The sequence below is a fragment of the Saccopteryx bilineata genome, chromosome 10 (assembly GCF_036850765.1).
Source record: "Saccopteryx bilineata isolate mSacBil1 chromosome 10, mSacBil1_pri_phased_curated, whole genome shotgun sequence".
Lineage (NCBI taxonomy): Eukaryota > Metazoa > Chordata > Mammalia > Chiroptera > Emballonuridae > Saccopteryx > Saccopteryx bilineata.
In genome coordinates, this window is record NC_089499.1 from 42,212,560 (window position 1) to 42,235,269 (window position 22,710).

The window sequence follows — 22,710 nt, forward strand, 5'->3', positions numbered from 1 at the left end:
CATTTTTTAGGAATTGATTTGCTTTGTCTTTTTTTTTCCCAGACAATTTCTGATTTTTTAAAGTTAAATTAAATGTGATGTTTCCTCTTGATTAAAAAGAAAAGTTTCCTGTGTATGAAGCTTGTCTCCTCAGACAGACTTAAGATGCAAAGTCCAACTTCTGGCATGGAACATGGAATTAGGCATAGAACCCATGCCTACTGTATATTTGCTTGGAAAGACATCTACTCTTGAATCAGGATGCAAATGAAAAACAAAAAAGTCAGTGCATTACAAACTGTGCAATGGCTCTGGTGGTATTTCAGTTATTTGTATGGCTGTCTTTCTGTTGGACTGAATCCAATAGAAGTCCCAAAAAATCAGAAATATTTAACCTTCGGACAGCCATGTTCAAAAGGGAAGGGTAAAGACTTGAGAAACACTCCTTTCCTAGAATGTCTGGCCTAGCATATGTTCTTCTAGGCTGTGAAGCAGTGATCGGAATGAAATACCAACCTGAAACTCATTCTGAAGGACACCAAGGCAAATGACTGCTTTTGTGCTGCCACTCTGGGCCAGACGTAGTGATGACACTTTCTTATTACATCTCATCACTCAATCTGCACAAATAACCCAGTGAGGTTGATGCGGTGATACCAACTTTACAGAGTTCAGAGAGGTAAAGTACCAGACTTCCACTCATATGTTGGAACAGATTGCAACCATTCAACTACTATTTTCATTTAGGAATTAGTTGGATTGTGAATTGAAAACACAGCAGTCGTAAGGTTGCTTTATGGAGCAGTAGGGCTCAAAACAAAATTTAAGGTCTACCTTCAGCAAAACGAGGGGAGGGGGGTAGGTATCTACATTATAAAAGGAGAGGCCCCAGTGTCCAGGAAAGAAATGAGGTCAAGAATGGAGGGGGGTGCATGTGGATATTTTGAGGAAAGATCTCTCTTACTTTCAGCTGTCATATCTAGAACTAACTTTGACTTAGAAATAGCTTTGTCATCTCCCACTACCCGTAACCCTGAAATTGGCAAACTGTGGGGAAAGAGATTATTTGAGTTGGCAGAGATCTGACTTGCACACACAGAAATCAATGGTCCAGATTCAGGACATAAGGACTTTAAATGTTCCCAAATGTCCAAATGTCCTGGGTTATGTGTAGATGGAGCCAATAGTTTCTGTTCTTAAAGCTTGTGTGGGAGTTGAAAGACCAGGAGTCAGAACCCTGGTTATGTGTCCAGTTTCTGAGTATCAATAGGCATGTGGCCAATGAGTACTGAACATTTCTATGCCCCAGTTTTCATGTGATAAACTAGAGATAATGTTCTCTGCTTTGCCCCACTCACAAGCGATGACATGAAGACCACATGGGATATTCCTGCAGGCTCTTCATAAACTTAAAACCACAAAAACTTCTCTAAGGTCTTAAGCTATTTGAAATCACAGCCTTTGCAATTTTATGAATGACATGATTCCGGTTCCCATCAACATGTGCAAGTGCACATATACAAAAATTGTACACACAATCATTTCAGATACTTCATGGAATCTTTGAAGCCACAGTGAGTCTTAGATTGAGAACTTCTCTTGTAACTTAGTTATGGGAAATTCTCATTAAAGTCCCCTTTAGGGGGTCTAAGATCTCACCCCAATGTGTGATGATTTTTCCGTCTTTCAAGAAGCCTAGAGGACTAGTAATTTGACTATTTTTATCTCTTCAATAAAGTTTTCAAAGATCTGCATCTCTCTCTTCTCAGATTTCTCAGGTATTGGCAACAAGAGGTGAACATTTCGGAAACCTGCAAATCTCTTCTAAAGAGGCCCTCCTTCCCTATTTTATGATTTCTAGAAAAGAATGAGAAAAAAAAATGTGCTCAAATTAAGTAAGGGACCCACAATATCTAACCCAAGGAAAGTTCCAAAGAGGCAGCACATGGCCCCTACAACTGTAAAAAGTTGCCCCACTGCCTCCAGCAAAGGCCTGCCTGTGGCTCGCAGCAGCACCCTGACATGACAGTCCACCCCCATCACCAAGCATAGGCGCTCTGATCCCTGAAGTGTCACTCAATCAAAACAATTCCACATCTATCAGAGGAAAGAAATGATAACAGTCAGGTCTGGGTGATGCTTTACCTATGAGAAAAAAAACAAAGAATGAAATTCTTGGTGTTGAAAATTCCTTGTCTCCTGGGATCCTGACCTTTTTTATCAGCTTTTAATGAAAAAAAAATTCACCTCGGGTCTGTTCCAGACAAGGAAGCCATCCCTGACTTTGGCAGATCTGGAAACAGCTCTTGCGCTTCATGTTCCTGGCTATGCTCTCTCTGCACACACACCCTTCCCTGTGAGGAAGGGCTGGGACATCGGCCTCTCCGTGGCCCCTGAGCATGCTCTCCCTGCCTGCTCTGTGCTGTTTTCCATTTTTTAGGTGAGTTATAAAAAAGCAACTATACAAATTTGATTATGTAATGTCATAATAATCAAATGTAGCTGCTGCCAACACTAATTAGGGACAGTAACTCCTCAGGTGTCATTAGCATAGTGCCCTGGAGCCCACAAAGGCTGTCAAGAGGTTTCCTGGGTATGGAGACACGTTCTGCGGGTGCCACTGTGGATAACTCCCACGTTCTCCCCTCCCAGACACTGAAGAACCTGCCAATGGCCACACAGAGCTCAAGTGTGACCTTGACTAGCCCCATCTCACTCCTGCATCTTGTCATCACCAAGGCTTGATGACTCTGGCTTTGCAACCATAATTGTGTAACCTCGAATCTGTCTTCTGCTTGCCACTCCTCTGCCTGGACCTTGGGTAGGGAGGACTCCGGCTTTTCCTTGCCTGGTGTGCCTAAACTATGCAGACAGTCACATGGATCCAGGTGATAGAACTCCTAAATGTATAAACAAACATATAAACAGTCTTAGGTAGAAATGAACACTTCTGGCAGACAGTGAGACAGCTCAGGCTGGGGGCTGGGCAGATCCAGGGACTGGTGTTAACTTAGTAGGTTGGGGTCCAGGGAGACACATTTTATCCAGCCATTGTTGACTTTCATCAAATGAGTTGGCTCAAGGCTAAAGAGAAATCCACAGGCTTTTTCAGCTGTTCATATCGCCCCGCAAGTCTCTGAGTCACCTGCTACTTCCTTGAACACCTTAATAACTTAACAAGGTGCATCTGTGCACCCGTTTCCTAACTTGCTTGCACCTTACAGAGGATCATTCACCCTTCCTATGACTCACTCACTACCAGCCTTCGCATCCATTCAAATGACTGCGAGCTTGTTAGAGTGCAGATTCTGGTTCACTAGGTCTGGGGTGAGGCGAGATTCAGCACTTCCATTAGGCCCTACAGTGAGGCCCGTGCTGCTGGTCTGTGGACCATGATTTGAGAAGTGAGGGTCTCCGGTGCTAGTTTGGAACCTCCATCAAGGTTGAACTGTTCAGATCTTTACACAGGATGTGATTTCAAGCCTTGGGTCCCATTCTGTAATCTGCTCCATCCTCCCGCCCCCCCACTCTCCACTAAAGTTGCCTCCTAATCAGCCTCCATGTCTCTGCTCTACTGTCATCCATCTTCCCCACCTCGATTCTGTCTCCCAAATTTCCTTTACAATTAAAACCCATGTCTCCCTGTGTCCTTCCCTTGCTTAAAACACTTGAATGCTTCTCCACTGCGCTTAGAAAACAAATTTCTTAATATGGCATCTGCAGCCGTTATAACCTCGGCCCTGCCTCCCCACTGCTGTCTTCTTCTCCTGAGCTGCTGCCAAACCAAACTCCCCGCAGCCTGGACATGTCCTGGCTGTCTGCCTTCAGGCTCCGACCATGGTGCTCCACACTCTGAAACCGCCTCCTGCCAGCCCACCCCTTCTCTCCCAGAGTAACTCCTGCTCCTTCTGCCATGCTTGGCACAGATTCCTCTGCCTGCCTCAGGAACGAGGCCCATTCCTTTGAGTTGTCTGTTTATGTCTTTGCAACCCTCACTTGGCCGAGATCCATGAAGGTGGGGGCCACATGTTCTTTCTATCATGTACATAGTGTTCCGTTGACAGGGACCAACCCAGCAGCTACCCTTGGTGACTTTCCTTTTCTCTTGCCACCCCAGCCAAGGAGCCAGGTGTCCATCACCAGGCTAGAGTACAGATGTGGTCTCCAAACATCATTAAACAATTTTAGGTCTTCCTGCCAAAATTATGAAGAAAGCAAATTAGTTCTTCAGATTCTCTGTCACAAAACATTCGCTTAATAACCAGGCGAAGTATCAAAGTACCAAGGTACGGAAACAGATGCCAATAAGTCAGATAGGCTGGAGCAAACTTGAATGGAAGAAAATACTTGTGGTTATTCTTTGTAAAAATTTTTTTACAAATGGCAAACTCAATAGCCTTCACCCAGAGGAGATGCCAGATTTTAGTACAGAGAACAACGAAGTTACCCCTGGCAATGTCGCTCATTCGTTCGTTCCACAGAAAGTGCCTGGAGGCCTACCAGGCTGGACGCAGGGAAAGCCAGCCAGAGAAGATGGGGTTCGGGAACCCACGGAGGGGACCATGTCTTCTCCCAGGTGCAGCCTGCAGGAGTCACAGCCAACACATGCTTGGCCCAAATGTCATAGCGTGGACTCATCTGCCCCACGGAAAACCTATCAGTGGGGAAAGGGATCTTCTTGGAATTTGACTGCTTAAGAAATCCTTTATAATTCCATATCGTCAGTTCCGGATTTATTAAAGGTCACATAAAAAGCAATACTCTTTTCCACTGAAAAATGAGGCTTTGAATTAAGGTCTGCCTAAAACCGTATTTCACATTAATGAAGACTATATTATTAAAATGGATTTTAATTTTCGTGTTTTACTCTCAAGTTTGGGAAAAGAGTGATTAATTAAAGAGCATGCTTTCCTTTCTTTTCTCCCCCTGGGTGGATTTTCACACTCATTTGGCCTCATTATCCCCGGCCAGGGCCCATCCAGTGGCCGCCCCCCCTGTGCGGAGAAGTGTCTGGCTGCAGCTGCAGGGCGGAGGCCCTCGCAGGGACAGTGGCTCTAATGCCACTCCAGGGAAGCCCATAATGAACAGCATTACATCAAATGATTATGTAAATTCGACTTCTAAAAAGTAATTGAAATATATTTTTCTCATTTCTTCCCTATGAAAACTCCATGAAGCATTAGCTCAAGCCTCCCCCAAAGAGACACAGCCAAATAGCTGCGACTCTCAGCTGTAAATGTCTGTGGAAATATTCTTCAGCTTATTCTCAAATGATCCACCCCCATTCCACCACCAGAATTCAGCGTCTTTTTTTTTTTTTTTTTGTATTTTTCTGAAGCTGGAAACGGGGAGAGACAGTCAGACAGACTCCCGCATGCGCCCTACCGGGATCCACCCAGCATGCCCCTGGGCGATGCTCTGCCCACCATGGGGCGACGCTCTGCCCCTCCGGGGCGTCGCTCTGTTGCGACCAGAGCCACTCTAGCGCCTGGGGCAGAGGCCAAGGAGCCATCCCCAGCATCCGGGCCATCCCCACTCCAATGGAGCCTTGGCTGCGGGAGGGGAAGAGAGAGACAGAGAGGAAGGAGGGAGGGGTGGAGAAGCAAATGGGCGCCTCTCCCGTGTGCCCTGGCCAGGAATCGAACCCGGGACCCCCACACGCCAGGCCGACACTCTACCACTGAGCCAACCGGCCAGGGCCCAGCATCTTTTTTAAAGGACCCTGGAGGAGTGCAGGCTTCTGGAAGGCACAACCAGATCGGGCTCACTCCGTGCTCCCAGAGCCTGGCATGGTACTGGGCAGAGTGGGCACAGGGCTTGGCCCCTCAGACATGGCTGCTGTTGGCACTGAATATTTAGAATGTATGTCTTCCTAATATGTTGTTTGTCAGCCTTGTTTTGATATAATCCTCATAACACAAATTATTCCCAAGTTTCCAATAAAATATTAAGCAGGTTTTTCCCGTAAGTGACCTGAGGTGATGTCTGAAAACAGATCACTATTCACTTGACCCAGAAAAATCTCACAAAGTCATGCAAATCAAGAGATTCAATTCTTTGTGTCTGCTTTAAGAACACCCAAGAAATTGCCCAGGCCATCAAGGTATGCAACAAAAAGCCGCCAGATATCTGAAAGACATCACTTGACAGAAGCAATGCATGCCATTCTGTCTTTCTAATGGTGGACCTATCAGGTGTGCCCAGACCAAATGGTGTGGTTGAACACAGGGTTAGTGACTCAAAAGGAGTACTGAGATTTTGCTGCACATGCTTGAAAATGCAGAGGGCAGTCCTAAACTTACGGGTTTGGATGTAGACTCCCCAGTCACTGAGAACATCCGGATGAACAAAGCCCCCAAGCTGAACCACTGTGCTTACAGAGCTTACGGTCGGATTAACCCCTATGTGAGCTGCCTGCCACACTGAGATGATCCTTCCTAAAGAAGAGCAGGTTGTTCCCAAACCACACAAGGACACTGCACGGGAGAAAAAGATATCCCAGAAGAAACTGAAGAACAAAAATTTATGGCCCAGAAATAAATTCAGCATAAAATAAATCCAGATAAAAGTTTAAAAAATAAATAAGCAGGTACCTCTTGAAGGGGGCACTTGCTATTTCTTTTTTAAAAATATCTCTATATCTATTTTATTTTGTTTTTGTTTTTTTTTAAATTATATTTACTGATGTGACACTGGTTGATAAAATTATATAGGCCTCAAGTGCACTATTTTAAAATACATCATCTGTATATTGCAGTGGTTCTCAAAGTGTGCACCCTAGAAGATTTCCAGGTGTGCCCTATGGTATTCCAGAGAAATATGTGCCTGTTGGGGACCAAAAAACCAACAGCGTTTTGGAGTTTAGATTTTTGGGGGACAGAGGTGTGGGGAATTGGCTGTAAGCTGACAGTCTGCCCAACCCCCCACCTCACTTGCCAGATTACATTGCAAAAGGCTGTTAAGCTGTGGTGCTGGATTGTTTACACAACCCCCCATGTTCCCTGGAAAGACTGGAGGCAAGTTTTTTCTATCCTTTGTTTGGTGTAAAGTTAAGATGATATGTATGGTGGGGGGCTTTGTATTGATGATTAAACATAAGGAATCGACTCTTGAAGCCTTTTGGGTTTCTATAAAAGAAGAATATGTGGCAATATCTAAAAAAAGCTTTGAATATTTTACTACAATTTTCAACATCCTATTTATGTGAATTAGGATTTTCTACCCTCAACACAATTAAAAGTAAAAAGAGAGGAATTCTTCAATGTATTGACGAAGAAATGAGAGTTTGCCTTTCACATATATTCCCAAACTTTGAAGAAATCGCTAGGACACATCAGGCTCATGTTTCTCATAAACACAAGAATGAAAAAACTTAACACATTCTCACTGGGACCTGCCGAATTCACTAAATTTTACTAAGAATGTATATGTGTGTGTATATATATATATATATATATATATATATAGTACCTTTTTTTTCATTTTAAAATTTTTTTAAACCCTCTTTTTTATGAATTCTAAAAAGCATAACTCAAAAAATGTAACATAAAAATGTTTTTTAATGTCAGGATAAATTTAATTTTGTCGTATTTTTTTCGTTTAATTACCATAAAAGCACGCTTGGACTTTATTATTTTTCTTTAATATTTGACTTAATTATTATTAAGTCAAATATTAACATTTGACTTAATAATAACATTTTTCTCATAAATTTGTATATAGCGTGCCTACAATTATTTGTAGGATTTTAAATGTGCCCTGACTTCAAAAGATTTGAGAACCACTGCTCTGTTGAATTGTGTTAACCACTGAAAGTCAAATCTCCTTCCATCATCATGTACTTGACCTCCTTTACTACCCACCCCATACCCTATGGTAACTCCTATACTATTCTCTATTAGTTTTTGTTTGTTTGTCTTCCTTGTTCATTTGTTGCTTTCAGTTTTATAATTCTTAAATTGGCATAACTCCTGGCTAACACTAAGTTCTCCCTGCTGTCCCTCTGGGCTCTCCCTGCCAGGCGCAGGCCACAGGCCAGCAGGCATGGCTGTGCCGGTCTGGCTGCTGCTGCCAGCCTGTTGCCCTGCTGGGCTGGGCTCTTTGGTGACTGTCCTAAACTTAGGTCTTTGCAAACACTTTCCTGACATCTCTAACCTCCAATGCTCCCCAGTTCTCTTGGCTGGGACCCATCAGTTTCAGTAGTTTCCAAAAATGGTGGGTAAAATGAGGATAATTAGAATATAACATGTAAGAACAGAAAGACAATAGGTTTTTATGCCAGATTGCCTGGGGCACAAACTACCTCTCTCTCCTCTCATGCCTTTAAGTCTTAATTTTCTCATCTATAAAATAGAGATAATACTGCCCTAGGGGTTTGGGAGAAAGTCAAATTAGATAGAATGTACCAAGTGCCCATACTGTACCTGGAACCTTCTAGGTACCCAATATGGAAGCTATTTGCTGTTATCTTCCTAGCCCAAGTCAGGTCAGCTAGCAAGAGCAGAATCTACAACCGTCAGCTCCCCTGACCATTTATTTGCTTTGGAGTCCCAGCCCCCAAAGCAATATGGTGCCAGATAAGCCCTCTGCTGAGCCTTTTGCTCAACCCCAGCAATGTCACACTTCTCAGACTATCGGCTGGGCATGCTGACTAAATGTTCCTGTGTGAGTTGCAGGGCAATTACTCTGGCTAGAACATCTGTCTGTGTCAATTTATCTTCATCTAGGCTCAGATTTTTAGCTGCAGTTGTTTGAACAGGAAAATAATCTTAGGAGCAGGGCAGTTTCTCTCAGAGCCATGTTTGTTGGAATGATATCCTAACTGAGGTGGGGCTTGACTGGCACCAAGCTGCCTGGCATCTCAGGGGGCTCTGCTCTGTTGTAGGGAAGCACTTAGCAGAAGCAGGAAGGAAGTGGGGGACAATGACTGGCAGTGAGGAATCAAAGACCCCCATGGGCAAACCTTCCTCCAGGTCCTAGCTCTCTTCACAGAGATACAGTGGTGGTAACTTCATGTGTCATCTTGACTGGCCACGGGGTGCCCAGAATAAACATTATGTTGGGCGGGGGGTGTCTGTGCAGGTGTTTCCAGATGAGCTTAGCATCTGAAATGGTGGACGCAGTACAGTGCATCGCCCTCCCCAATGTGGGTGGGCCTCATCCAATCCTTTAGCACCTGAAGAGACCAAAAGACAAGAGAAAGAGGAATTTGTCCTTTTCTCCCCACTTCATGGATTGAGCAGGGAGATCTCATCTCATCTTCTCTGATCCTTGGACTAGGATCTGCACCATCTACACTAGTGGCTCCCCAGAGTCCCAGGCTGAAGGCTGGGACAGAATTACAGTACTAGCTTTCCTTGGTCTCCAGCTTGCAGACAGCAGATGGCGAGACTGCTCAGCCTCCACAGTCACGGGAACCCATTCCTCATGATAAATCTCCTTTGAAGTACACACACACACTCACACACTGGTTCTGCTTCTCCGGAGAACCCTGACTGATACAGATACTGAGCTTCCTAAGGCGTCACTGCTGAGAGGTCTCCTAGACCTTATCCACATCTCTCATTTCAAAAGTGGGCAGACGGAGGCCCAAGAAGGGAAAGTGACTTGTGCAGGTCACATAGTTACTTAGTGAGAGAACTGAGATCGAAACCTTTCCTCTAGGTCTGTAGAATGCAGTTCCACCTACCTTTTCTATGTAGATACAATTTGTATAATAAACTTGACGTGGGGTGGTGAGCACACTATGCAATATACAGAGGATGTACTGTAGAATTGTGCGCCTGAAACCTATATAATTTTAACCAGTATCGCCCCAATAAATTCAATAAACTTTTTAAATTAAAAAAACTCCTAATCTTTAAATATATAATGGAAGACCTCAATTAGAGGAATTCTGTAAGGACCTTCTTGTTCCTGGGCTGACCCTGCGCCAGTGTGAACGGTGCAACTGCTGTCGCCAGATCTGCACCCTGTGGGTGTCATTAGCTAATCCCTGACTGTTCCTAGTCCCTCGGCCCCACCTCCCCCTCTGTATCACCGCAGCTGTCCTCTTCTGACGGCCAATGGGTGCCTCCCAGGTACATGATGCTGAAAGTTCTCAGAGCGAGTCTCACGTGTGCTTGGGAGCAAGTCCACTCAGTGCATGACAGCCAGCTGCGGCCTGCTGCCCACAGCATTTGAGGAAGATCCTTAGTCCCCTCCACCACTATCCAAATTTTTCACCATCTTCTCCTCTGGGCTTGGGGCTGCTACTCTTCTGTGGGGAATCAAGAAAAGGCACTTTGTTCCTGATGGGTGATACTTCCAAGAGGCTCTTGAGCAGTACGGCTCAGGTCACCACTTCAAAATGTCCCCTTTGGCTTAATGGACACCCTATGTTCTGTGGGCTGTCAAATCTCATGCTTCGTTCTGCCCAGAGAATGAGCAGCGCTGCCTTTCATCTCCCCTCGGATACCGATAGACGGGCCTCTGAAGTTCCCTCCGCAGGGACATTAGTCTGTGCCCTCGGATGCCAGGCGGGTGGAGGTTTGGACTGTGCTGGCGTCTAGAACCACCCAGTGCTCCTCCAGCTTGTTTGATGAGAAGAGGGATCTCAGTTCTGGCAGCATGCTACAGTCACCTCAGGGAGCTCTGAAGGAATCCAGGGGGCGCTGGCCCGATCCTGGGATCAATGAAATCAGAGTCTCTCAGAGTGTGGCCGAGGTGTCAGTCTGTCTGAAAACTTCAGGAAGCAGAAAGAGTGGTTCCTGTGGGGAAGTGACAGGGCAGGGGCGGGGGGAGCCTGGCAGGCAGGGCGCTAGAGCTGCTGTCTGCGTCTCTCGCCACCTAAGGTGGACAAAGGTTCTGACTTGGGAGGGTTTGAGGGACAGAAGTGTCCCAACATCCATGTGCCCCTCTCCCCATCAGGCACTGAGATGCCCACATGGCCCACTCAACTGATACGCATTCAAACAAAACAAAAGCCAAACACAGCAAAAACCACTAGTGGGGGAGAACTGCAGCAAATTAAACACGTCACATCGTTCTGTTTCACGTTAGAGACGCAGGGGTTGTGTTCTCCCATTCGTTTTCTCAGTGAGAGGAATCTGTCTGCGATCCCAATCTGAAGGTGAATATTGTCAGACTTGAGAAAAAAGTGGCTTGACACTAATGTAGTTCTGGGCACCGTAATGACGCCAGGGCTTTGCAAAAGTCACCTCTTATCTTTAAGGTCACAAGCGGGGCCACAAACTCTCTAATTTGCTTAGAATTAAAGAATTTCCCAGGACACGGGACTTGTAATGCTACAACTGCAAAAGTCTCAAGAAAAATTAACAAGTTGGTCACCCTACCCACAATTAGTTCCTAATTACTAGGTGGCTGGATTCTCAACATGGTCACACAGGGTTAAAAACTGGACCCTCATGGGACAGATATCATTGACAGCCAAGTCAAGATCCTAATGTCAATGTCAAGGTGCTTTCATGATCCTCAGCTCATTTTTCTGAAAACCAACCGAAAGCTCAATGGCATTTTGTTTTTCCAATTAGAAGAGGAATCTTCTTCAGCTTGTCACGGTGAATGTGTTCCCTGTTTCATGTTTTCTTATATTAGTACATCGCTGTGGCCCCCTGGTATTTGGCACCAACCCTATTGATGATACTTTTATCTATTATACATAATCCTCACAAGTACTAAAAACAGCATTATTATTCCCATTTTAATAACCCTAGGATTAGCCCATCTGAATGCACAGCCCATGCCCTTTTTAGTACACTATGTTGCCTCTCAGAAGTAAGTGAGGGTGCCGCCCCAAAACATGACCAGCCCCACGGACAGCTGCTAAGGGGACCAACATCCCCTTCTGAAGTTCTTCCAGACTTGCCTTCCTTCCTGCACAGTGGTGCCCCTGTCGCTCTCCGCCCAGCACTTCCATGGACTGATTCATTAGTTTGAGATTTCCCATTTTTATTGAGACATCAATAATATAACAAAAACACTGTTAAGTGCATTTGCGGCGTGCTGGGCATTTCGCTATGCATTTTGCAACATGTTTCATAAAATCCTTATCTTGTATGGTAGGCATCATGCCCATTGTACAGCTGAGGAAATGGAGGCTTAGAAAAATAAAATAACTAATGCTACAGCTGGATTTCAAATCCACATGTGTCTTCGTCTCCTGTCTGGATAAGCAAGAAAGGGGTAAGCATGTAGAATGATTCTTAGAACTCATGGCAGTGGAAGTTCCCCCTGTAGCAGCTGCCCACAGCGAACCACAATTATTGTCCAAGAATACCCTCTGATTGAAGGGGCAGGAGGGGCATCTGATGAACATTTCACGCCAAGTCAAATTCTGCATGACTTTCTTGGGGAAAACAATAACATGTCACCTTTATCATAATTAAAAATGATACTCAGCTTCCATCTGATATGCATCTAAATCTATTTTAGGATTATTAGTGTGGAAACAGATTCTCCATCAGTGTCATTCCTGGCTCATAAATAAACTAAAGTAAAAGCAAAGATAAATTTTAAGTTGTAAATATCAACATAAATGCATTTTACAAGTTGTCCTATTTACAGTCACAGACTCACAGTTTATTGATTGCAAGCTCTAAAAAAATGCGATACATATCTGTACTACATAGCAAGAAGACCTTAAGAAAATCAGACTCTTGATGATAAACACGCTCTCAGCAGATGCAACCAGCCACGCGGGCTAGAACAGGGGCCATACTCTATGGCCGCCTCCCTAAATTCCCAGGAGAACAGCAATTAAGTGGGAGTTCACAAAGTAGGAGGTCACTGCCTAAGCCATCCTAATCCTGGAAGTCAGTGTGGTTCCTTCCCAAATCAGAACAAAACGCAGAGCAGCGCCTCCTCTGGAGAAGAAAAGAAGTACACGTGGTGAAAAAGAACATCCATCTCTACTCCAACATTTGGCAGTCATTGCATTTTCATTTTTGGAAGCTACCAGTCTCTGGCACATGGCAATGTGTTTCCACCAAGGTTTGGAAGCCCTTGACCATAATGGACTCTCCCTCTAGATTGTCCTCCCCTCTCTTTGTCTACCTCGTCAACTCACAGTTCTCCTTCTGAAACTTATTTCAGTCATCACGTAGGTAAAGAATTATACATTTATTTTCCTTTTCAACTTCCAAGCTTTGACAAAATTAATGCAAATAGCAAACATGTGCTTCCGAGAATAAGGAAAGGAAAAAAGTACAAGGGCTCCCAAAGAATCCGAGATGAACAATGAGCCATGTGGAAGAAGATGAAGTAGGTGTTGATAAAGAAAAACACAAGCATATAAAAAGTATAGATAACCATGGCCATGTACGTGTACTCTTGTACTGAATCCAGAATGAGGGCTGTCATGAGTCATCTCAGGCCATCATCCAGGGAGGGAGTAGTGGCGGGGCAGTCCTCCTCCGGGAGAGAGTCACGTGGGGAATGAGCACTTTTCCTCCACGGGCTGTTGGGCAGTGAGGACTCCATCAGGCCCCATCGCCTCAGCGAATGCCAGACACGGCAGCCTGGGAATGGGAGTCATGTCATCACATAAAGTTCAGAGTCCCATGAGTTCTCACTGCTTGTACGTTTCCCTGTGGGAAAGTGTCAAAACCCTCAAGGTCCATAAAAACCCCATAGTTGCCAGGCAAGTGGGAAGGCCCTGTGGTGGAAGCCTGTGTCTCCGCCTTAGATAAAGAAGAGTTCACTTCCCTGGTCTCTGAGAGACTAGAGCACAGACCCTGTACATTCGGGATAAGACATGCCATACTTCCAAATGTAAAGTTAAGCAAAAAATAAATACATTCAGAAGTTGGAAGTTGGCCCATGCAAGATGCAGGGCAATCTTTTACAATATTGTATTTCAAATATGTTGTCTTGCTATTGCTGCTCATATGTCTCAGAGATAGGATTTTCCTGGAAAATATTGAAGACACATTTAAAAATAACAACATGGTTTCTATGAGCCTTTCTCAAGGAAATCTTCACTGACTCCTGAAATAGGACACGTTTTCCCCCATTTTTATGTATTCATAATATATTGTGCAGGTCTCCTCCTCTATAGCACATGAGGCAACTGTATTAAATACCATGTGTGCTTGCTGAAGGTAAGAGTCACATCAAGACTCTAGGGCTCCATCCGTCTTGCTCATTGATATATCCCCAGATTCTAGCACAACTGCTGATATACAATAAACACTCAATCAAACTTTATTAAATGAATGAATAAATGACTGAATGCATTCATAATCTTATCACCTGTTCCAAAAGAGTCTGGGCACTAGGATCAGGGCAAGATATCTAATAATAGTTACAGGACATTAATATCAAGATTGGAACTAAATGCACAATCAACTAACTCCCTTCTAAGCTAGCTGTTAGGTGTCTGTTCTAACAAACATATCTAAATGAGTAGCCTGGACCATAGGCTAGGGTCAGTGGATTAGTGGAACACTTTCTTCTTCCTCATCCATGGCAGATAGTAAGCTTTAAGGCCTGACTGAACACTTATTTGCTGAGCATGAATATGACCTGAGAATTTTTTCCAACAGAGCATTCCTAGCAATCACCACCAATGGACTGGAGACGACAGGAGATGTGAAACTTATTAACCATCCAGACCATAGGTGACAGGGATGGGAAGGCACAAGTTGACAAAATGGGTATATTGGTATAAGTCACACCATGATATGGCTCTCTTAACATTCCTTATTAAAAACTATCTTGCTAAAAAATATTGACAAACAAAGCAGATAAAATAATTTACAAATCATAATTTATACAGCAGATTTTATGCATTATTATTTTTCATGTTCTGTCACACTGTCCACAGTTACAATTCCTCATCTCCTGTTATATCAGTACATTACAACTGATGATGGGCGATGCATAACACTTCCCCTACTTTGAGCTTCCTATGTGGTCAGCATGTCATCAGGGATGAGGAAGGTTCTCATAGAGAGGGTAAGTATAGAGACAGGGCTCCTAGAAGAGCCACAGTCAATGCTGGATCCCTCTTTTACCTCAACTTCAGAACACTTCTTATTCCCTGAAAAGTCTTGAGTGCTCCAATTTTTCAAAGCTGGCTCACATTCTTTCGAGCTGTCTATTCTTCTGGTTTGCTAGGAGTAAGGTCAAGGACTATCAACCATCAACAAAGACCCCACCTTTTGGCCCAGCACACTGGCAGTATGAGATTTGTGTGTGTCTCATTTTACATCTATACAATTGGTATCTTGTCTGCCCTCTCAGTGAACCTGTCTAGTTGGCATTGTGTCACTATTTTCAGATGAGAAAATGAGGCCCAGGGAGGGTATGCAACTTCACCAATTTTACAGCTTGGTGAGGCTCAAATCTTGTCCCGTTTTTGTTTTGTTTTGTTTTTGAAATCTCATTCTTTTTCGTAATGCCCTATGCTCTTCCACGCTTATTTTCTTTGTTTAGGATAACTTGCTCAGTAAATACTATCATTAAAAAAGTAGAATACCTAAGTACAATTAAGGTAGAGCTTTATCATGGGGTGGGGTCAGGACTGAAAAAAATGTCAAAGTCAGAGGTAAGTGCACAGTTAAAATCTATGTCCAAGAAAAGATTTTCTATTCTCTGGAGATCTTACAAGATAGACTTTTCTTTTCTGTCTTTTAAAAATGTTTATACCTGTATGTTTACACACATACATACCATATTTTTTGCTCCATAAGATGCACCTGACCATAAGACACACCTAGGGTTTTAAAAAGGTAATTAAGAAAAAAAATATTCTGAATCAAATGGTATGTTAAAATATTTAATAAAATACTGTATTTTTTGCTCCATAAGACATATGGGCATTTTTCCCTCACTTTTTTTGGGAAAAAAGTGCATCTTATGAAGTGAAAAATATGGTATATACATATATGCACACAAATATATATACAAATATATAAAATTTCACTTCTTCAAAGATGATACATCCTAATTTTTTTTATATTTTATCATCAATGAAATTAGGATGTATCTTACAATTGGTGAATCAATGACATCTCACAATTTCTGGCCAGGCTATAGTCACAATGTAGTTGTCATTGCCAGTATATAGACATCAAAGTTTTTAAATGGCCTTTAGCACTTAGAGAAAGTCCTGGAGACATTAATGGAGCTCTCTTAAAAATGCTGGATTCACAATGCTCTAAAGGCATAGAGGATGATATTGCATCAAAAACTTCTGCTTGGATAACTGAATCATAGGTGATTAGAAAATTCAGGCTCTGAATGTGAAGATAATTTGGGGACACCTCAATTATTTATCTATATATCATTTTAAAGTATGCATAGGAGTGATAATATTCTTCAGTTTATTTTTAAAACTCTTTTAATGAGTAGTATAAAATAAAAATTTCAAGGTATTAAGAATATATGTAGCCCTGGGCGGTTGGCTCAGTGGTAAAGTGTCAGTCTGGTGTGTGGATGTCCCAGGTGTGATTCCTGGTCAGGGCACAAAGGATAAGTGACCACCTGCTTCTCCACCCCTCCCCTCCCCCTTCTCTCTCTCTCTCTCTCTCTCTCTCTCTCTCTCTCTTCCCCGCCCACAGCCATGGCTCATTTGGTTTGAGCATATTGGCCCCAAGTGCTGAGGATGGATCCGTGAAGCTTCTGCCTCAGGTGCTAAAAATAACTTGGTTGCGAGCATGGGCTTGCCGGATGGATCCCAGTTGGGGCACATGCAAAAGTCTGTCTCTCTATCTCCCTTCCTCTCACTTGGAAAAGAAGGAAAAGGAAAAAAAAAAAAAAAAAAAAAAAGAACATATGTGTCATAGTTTAGCTGGCAATGTTTTTGCCTTTTTTAGTAATACATAAAATAATGATACATTTTATAATCGATGGCATCTTATCATCAATAAACAAAGCTCACATCCATATACTATGTATGTATTCATATACGTGTGTGCCTATTCTGTAACCCTAAAAGAAAGTTAAGTTGTGGGTCTGAACCGAATCAAAGTTGTGGAGTTTTCTCATTTTGTTTTTATTGCCACCAACCAGTCTGCTCCATCCTCACAGCCAATATATAAAAAGACTGACAGCAAAAACTGTGGTTATTTTGGCCTTTCTATAATCCAAATACGGCAAAAGATTGCTGGGATGGATGATGAAATGCAGAAAACATTTAAGGAATGTACAGAAATATTTTTTTATGTGTCATTTTGATTTCTCCCAAAATAAATGTCTTCAAGTCAGCTGGGCAATCTAACTTCCCTTTTAGATCCAAATCCATTGCACTTTACACCATAAATGCTGAACTAAAACTCTGAAATTTAAATCCCTTCTTGCCTTAATCGTTCTATTATTTCAATGCATCACAAATTTTTTTTGTAGCTGAACCTGAGGCTCTGAGCCATTCTTGAAATAGTCCTTTTAAACATGATATTTTTAAATCACCCCCCTAACAAATTAAAATGATTTTGACAAGGTGTTCTGAAATGGCACAGCGCTTAATAGCAAATATTTCTCGTGTATTAAGCAGGATTAGTCTGCCTAATCCTAAAAAGATGTCATAATGAGTACTTTGCAATAGATGTTTTAAAAGTTGGGCCAAATTTACTTCTATTTCTTTTTCCTCTTAATGTCTTGAAACATAAAGGGGAAGTCTCACTTCTAAAAACAAAGAGGAGTCTCTGATTACCAATTACTACACAAGATGCAAGAAAAAAATGGATGAGGTTCAGGTTTATTTCTTTTGCCTAGTAGAAGTATAATATAACAAAAGTAGTTGCCTCTATACAGTATAGATTTTGCCCCCACTCTGTGCAGATATATAGAACATAGAGAACTTTACCTGGCTAAAAACCATGCATAATTCAGCATAGAGAGTGAACCATAATCTTTTTACACTGTTTGGGTAAATGGTTTGTGCTCTAAAAACAGGAATTTTCCAGATAGCAGTGAAAAGTCAGATTATATTCCTCTTCAATACAAGAATCTGTCACAACTGGAGGCTCTGGCGATCTGTTCTGTGGCCCCAAAGGTTCAGGAGAGATGTCTTCTATCCTCAGATCTGAGAAAAGATGCACATACGGCACTGGGGCTGACACTTAGAAAACCATCCGTGTTCAGCTCTGAGCACAGGGGTGAGGAGAATGGGCCTGTCCCTTTGAATGCTGAGTGGATTCATGCGAAAAAGAATGATTTCCTTCTTCTGTAATTGGGAAATACCAGATTATCATTTGTAAAAGTTCTGACTTGTTTTACTGAAATACTTTTGAGACAGTAGAGCCTAGAATTTAAGAACATGACTTCAAATCTCTGGCTACTCCAACTGCTAACCACACAAGCTTGGGTAAATTACTCAAACTCTTTGTGCCTCAGTTTCACCATCTGTAAAGCAAAGATAAGAATAGTTATCTAGTAGGATTTCCATCTCCCAATGGAATAAAAGAAACCTTCTGCCTCAAAATACCAGACCACTGGAAAAATGTATAAAACAATAGCTTTTAGATATTTAACAACAGGCACCATATCTGTGATCTCTCTGAGGAGAGAAACAGATGAGGTGAACCCTATGCCCCAGCTTATGGTCTGGCAAGAGTTTCCAGGCTGCAGCAAAGGGAGAGTGTCCACAGAGAGAGAGAGCTCAGCAGTTTCCTTAAATTAGAAATCCAGACTCTGAAGTTTGAGAGGTTAAGGCAGCCAGAATTTGTGGGGAAGAGTATCAGAGAGGAAGGAGATGCATATATATATGTCTACTGGAAAGTTCTGTCCGTTTCTATCACAACAAATTTCGACATGTAAGCACATGTTTATTTGGTGCATGTGTGCCTCTCTATTTTTATCACTTAATGTATACATACTGACATAGCAAATTAACTAAAATAAAGTTGATTCACATTAGTCTTATGTGTGAAGCGATAGTGTACCCATGGCTACTGATAAAGTTCATTTACGCCACTGTAATTTTTACAAATTTCAACAAGGAAGAAATGCTACAGAAGCATGTCTGTTGCATCCACCATATTCCCCAGACTTAGCACCCTCTGACTATCACTTGTTTTTGTCTTTACAAAATTTTTTGAAGGGCAAAAAATTCAAAAATGAAGAAGATATCAAACAAGCACTGGTTCAGTTTTTCACATCAAAAGATAAAACATTTTTCAAAAATGGGATATACAAATTGCCCTCACGCTGGCAAGAAATCATTAATAATAATGGCAATTATATTATTTAATAAAGTTTATTGACGGTAAGAAAAATTTGTATTTTGTTTTATTCCAAAAATGGACAGAACTTTCCGGTAGACCTTTATATATATATATTATTGTATCTATTATATATAATGCATATATATATATATATATATATATATGAAAGTTCTGGAAATGTCAGAGGATTTTTCTTAAGTCCCTGAGTATCAATCAGAGCATGCATGTGAGAAAACCACCAAGGCTGGGAAAAGAACACTAAATGGAGCGGGAAGAATAATCCCTGGAGCTCACGTGGTGCTAGAAATAGTTTGTATTTCCACTAACACTGAGGAAAAACCTTGTACATACATGAGGCATGAAGTATTGCCTTTGCAGTGAGGACAAATTATCTCTAGTCTAACATTTGAGCTGGTCTCACCTGACAATACTTAAAAGGAAGCCTTGAAAGGCTCAAACTAATTCCAAGTAATTTAACTGCATTACAGAAAAAAAGATTCCAGCCTGACCAGGTGGTGGTGCAGTGGATAGAGCGTCGGACTGGGATGCAGAAGGACCCAGGTTCGAGACCCCGAGGTCGCCAGCTTGAGCGTGGGCTCATCTGGCTTGAGCAAAGAGCTCATCAGCTTGGACCCAAGGTCGCTGGCTCCAGCAGGGGGTTACTCAGTCTGCTGAAGGCCCACAGTCAAGGCACATGTGAGAAAGCAATCAATGAACAACTAAGAAGTCGCAACGCGCAACGAGAAACTGATGATTGATGCTTCTCATCTCTCTCTGTTCCTGTCTGTCTGTCCCTGTCTATCTCTGCCTCTGTTAAAAAAAAAAAAAAAAAGATTCCACAACTCAACAATATAAAATTCACAATGCCCATCCAGCCCTGGCCAGACAGCTCAGCTGGCTCTAGCATTGCCCTCTCACACAAAGGTTGTGGGTTTGATTCCCAGTCAGGGCACATCCAGGAACAGATAGGTGTTTCTGTCTCTCTCTCTCCCCCTTTCCTCTCTCTCTAAACTCAATAAATGAGTTTAAAAATTCACAATGTCCATAATCCAAGAAAAGTTTACCAGGCATGCAAAGAAGCAGGAAAACAGGAGAAGAACACCTAATTGAAAGCAGGAAAATAGAGAACACCAGAAGTGACACAGATGATAAAATTAGTAGACAGCAATTTAAAACTATCATAAATGTCTTTCAGATGTTTAAGAAGTAAAAGAAAAGAAAGAATGGTCAGATAAGAAAAAATATGGAAATTCAGATAGATACTATTATAGATAGATATTATTATGTCTATCTAATTTCTCTATTTCCCTTTTCTGTTCATGCTTTCCTTTGTCTATATCTTTACCTATGTATCTATCTATTAGATCTACTTATAATCAAACTAGAGATAAATACACTGTTGGTATATTGATAGGAATTGCTTTGAATCTATAGATTTTTGGGGGGTAATACGGACATTTTAATTATGTTAATTCTTCCTACCCACAAACATGGTATATGCCTCCACTTGTTCGTTTCTTCTTCAATTTCTTTCTTCAGTGTCTTATAATTTTCTGAGTACAGGTATTTTACATCCTGGGTTAAATTTATTGCTAGGTATTTTATTTTTTTTCCATAAATTGTAAATTGTAAATGATATATATATATATATTTTTTGGCTTCCCTTTCTGATAGATCATGATTGGTGTATAAAAGTGCAAGTGGTTTCTGAATTCTTATTTTGTATCCTTCTAATTTACTGAATTATTGATCAGTTATAGTAGTTTTTTAGGGAAACTTTAGGGTTCTCTATATACAGTATCATGTCATCTGCAAATAATGACAGTTTTACTTCTTCCTTTAAAATTTGGGTGCCTTTTATTTCTTCTTCTTATCTGGCTGCTGTGGCTAGGACTTCCAGTACTATACTGAATAAGAGTGGACATCCTTGTCTTGTTCCTGATCTTAAGGGAAATGCTTGTTGTTTTGCCCATTGATTATGATGTTGGCTATGGATTTCTCATACATGGCCTTTATTATGTTGAGTGAGGTATGTTCCCTCTATTCCCACTTTACTGAGAGATTTTAACATAAATGGGTGCTAGATTTTATCAAAAGTTTTTTCTGCATCTATTGATATGATTATGTGATTTTTATCCTTTATTTTGTTTATGTGGTGTATATCACTTATTTATTTGCAGATGTTGTACCAACAGTGCATCCCTAGAATAAATCCCACTTGATCATGGTGTATGACCTTCTTAACATATTGTTGGATCTGGTTTGCTGATATTTTGTTGAGGATTTTAGCATCTATGTTCATCAGAGATGTTGGCCTATAATTTTCTTTCTTTGCAGTGTCTTTATCTGCTTTTGGAGTTAAGATAATGCTGGCTTCATAAAGTTAGCTTGGGAGTCTTCCCTCCTCTTGATTCTTTTTTGAAATAGTTTGAGAAGAATAGGAGTTAATTCTTCTTTGAATGTTGAATGGTAAAATTCACTGGTAAAGCCATCAGGTCCAGGACTTTTGTTTGTTGGGAGTGTTTGTTTGATTAATGCTTTATTCCCACTGGCTGTAATCTGTCTATCCTGAGTCTCTCATTCTTCCTGATTCAATTTTAAAAGATTATGTATTTCTAGGAATTTATCCATTTCATCCAGATTGTCCAATTTGTTAGCATATAATTGTTTGTTATATTTTCTCACAGTGCTTTGTATTTCTTTGGGTCTGTTGTAATTTCTCTTTCATTTCTGATTTATTTGGGTCCTCTCTTTTTCTTGATGAGTCTAGTTAAAGGTTTGTCACTTTTGTTTATCTTTTCAAAGAACCAGTTTTTTGTTTCATTGATCTATTGTATTGTTTTTTAGTCCCTATTTCATTTAGTTCTGCTCTTTTCTTTATTATACTTCCTTCCTTCTACTCATGTAGGGCTTTGTTTCTTGCTCTTTTTCAGATTTCTTTAAATGCAAAATTAGACTGTTCATTTGAGATTTTTCTTGCTTCTTGAGGCAGGCCTGCACTGCTATAAAATTCCCTCTTAGGAATGCTTCTGCTGTGTACCATAGATTTTGGATTTTTGTGTACTCATTTTCATTTGTTTCAAGGTATCTTTTGACTTGTTATCTCATTGTTAACACATTCCTTGTTTAATAACATGTTGTTTAGCCTCCGTGTGTTTGTGAGTTTTTGTTTGCTTCCTTGTGATTGATTTCTGGTTTCACACCATTATGGTCTGAGAAGATGCATGCTATAATTTTAATCTTCTTAAATTTATTGAGACTTGTTTTATATCCTAACATGTGGTCTGTCCTAAAAAATATTTCATGTGCACTCGAAAAGAATGATATTCTGCTGCTTTGGGGTGAAATGCTCTGAAAATGTCAATTAAATCCAGCTTATCTAATGTGTTATTTAAGGCTGCCATTTCTTTGTTGATTTCCTGTCTGAATGATATATTCATTGATGTCAGTGGGATGTTAACATCCCCTCCTATGATTATATTGTTGTAAATCTCTCTCTTTATGTCCATCAAGATTTGCTTTACATATTTAGGCACCCCTACATTGGGTAAATACAAGGGTGATA

The 22,710-nt window shown here is 41.4% G+C and overlaps 1 protein-coding gene across 2 annotated transcripts in view; it reads right to left on the reverse strand.

The window, feature by feature from the left end:
• The window catches only part of CLSTN2 (calsyntenin 2), a 662,061-nt gene that overhangs the window by 325,115 nt on the left and 314,236 nt on the right, over positions 1–22,710 (reverse strand). The gene's annotated exons all lie outside the window — the stretch shown is intronic.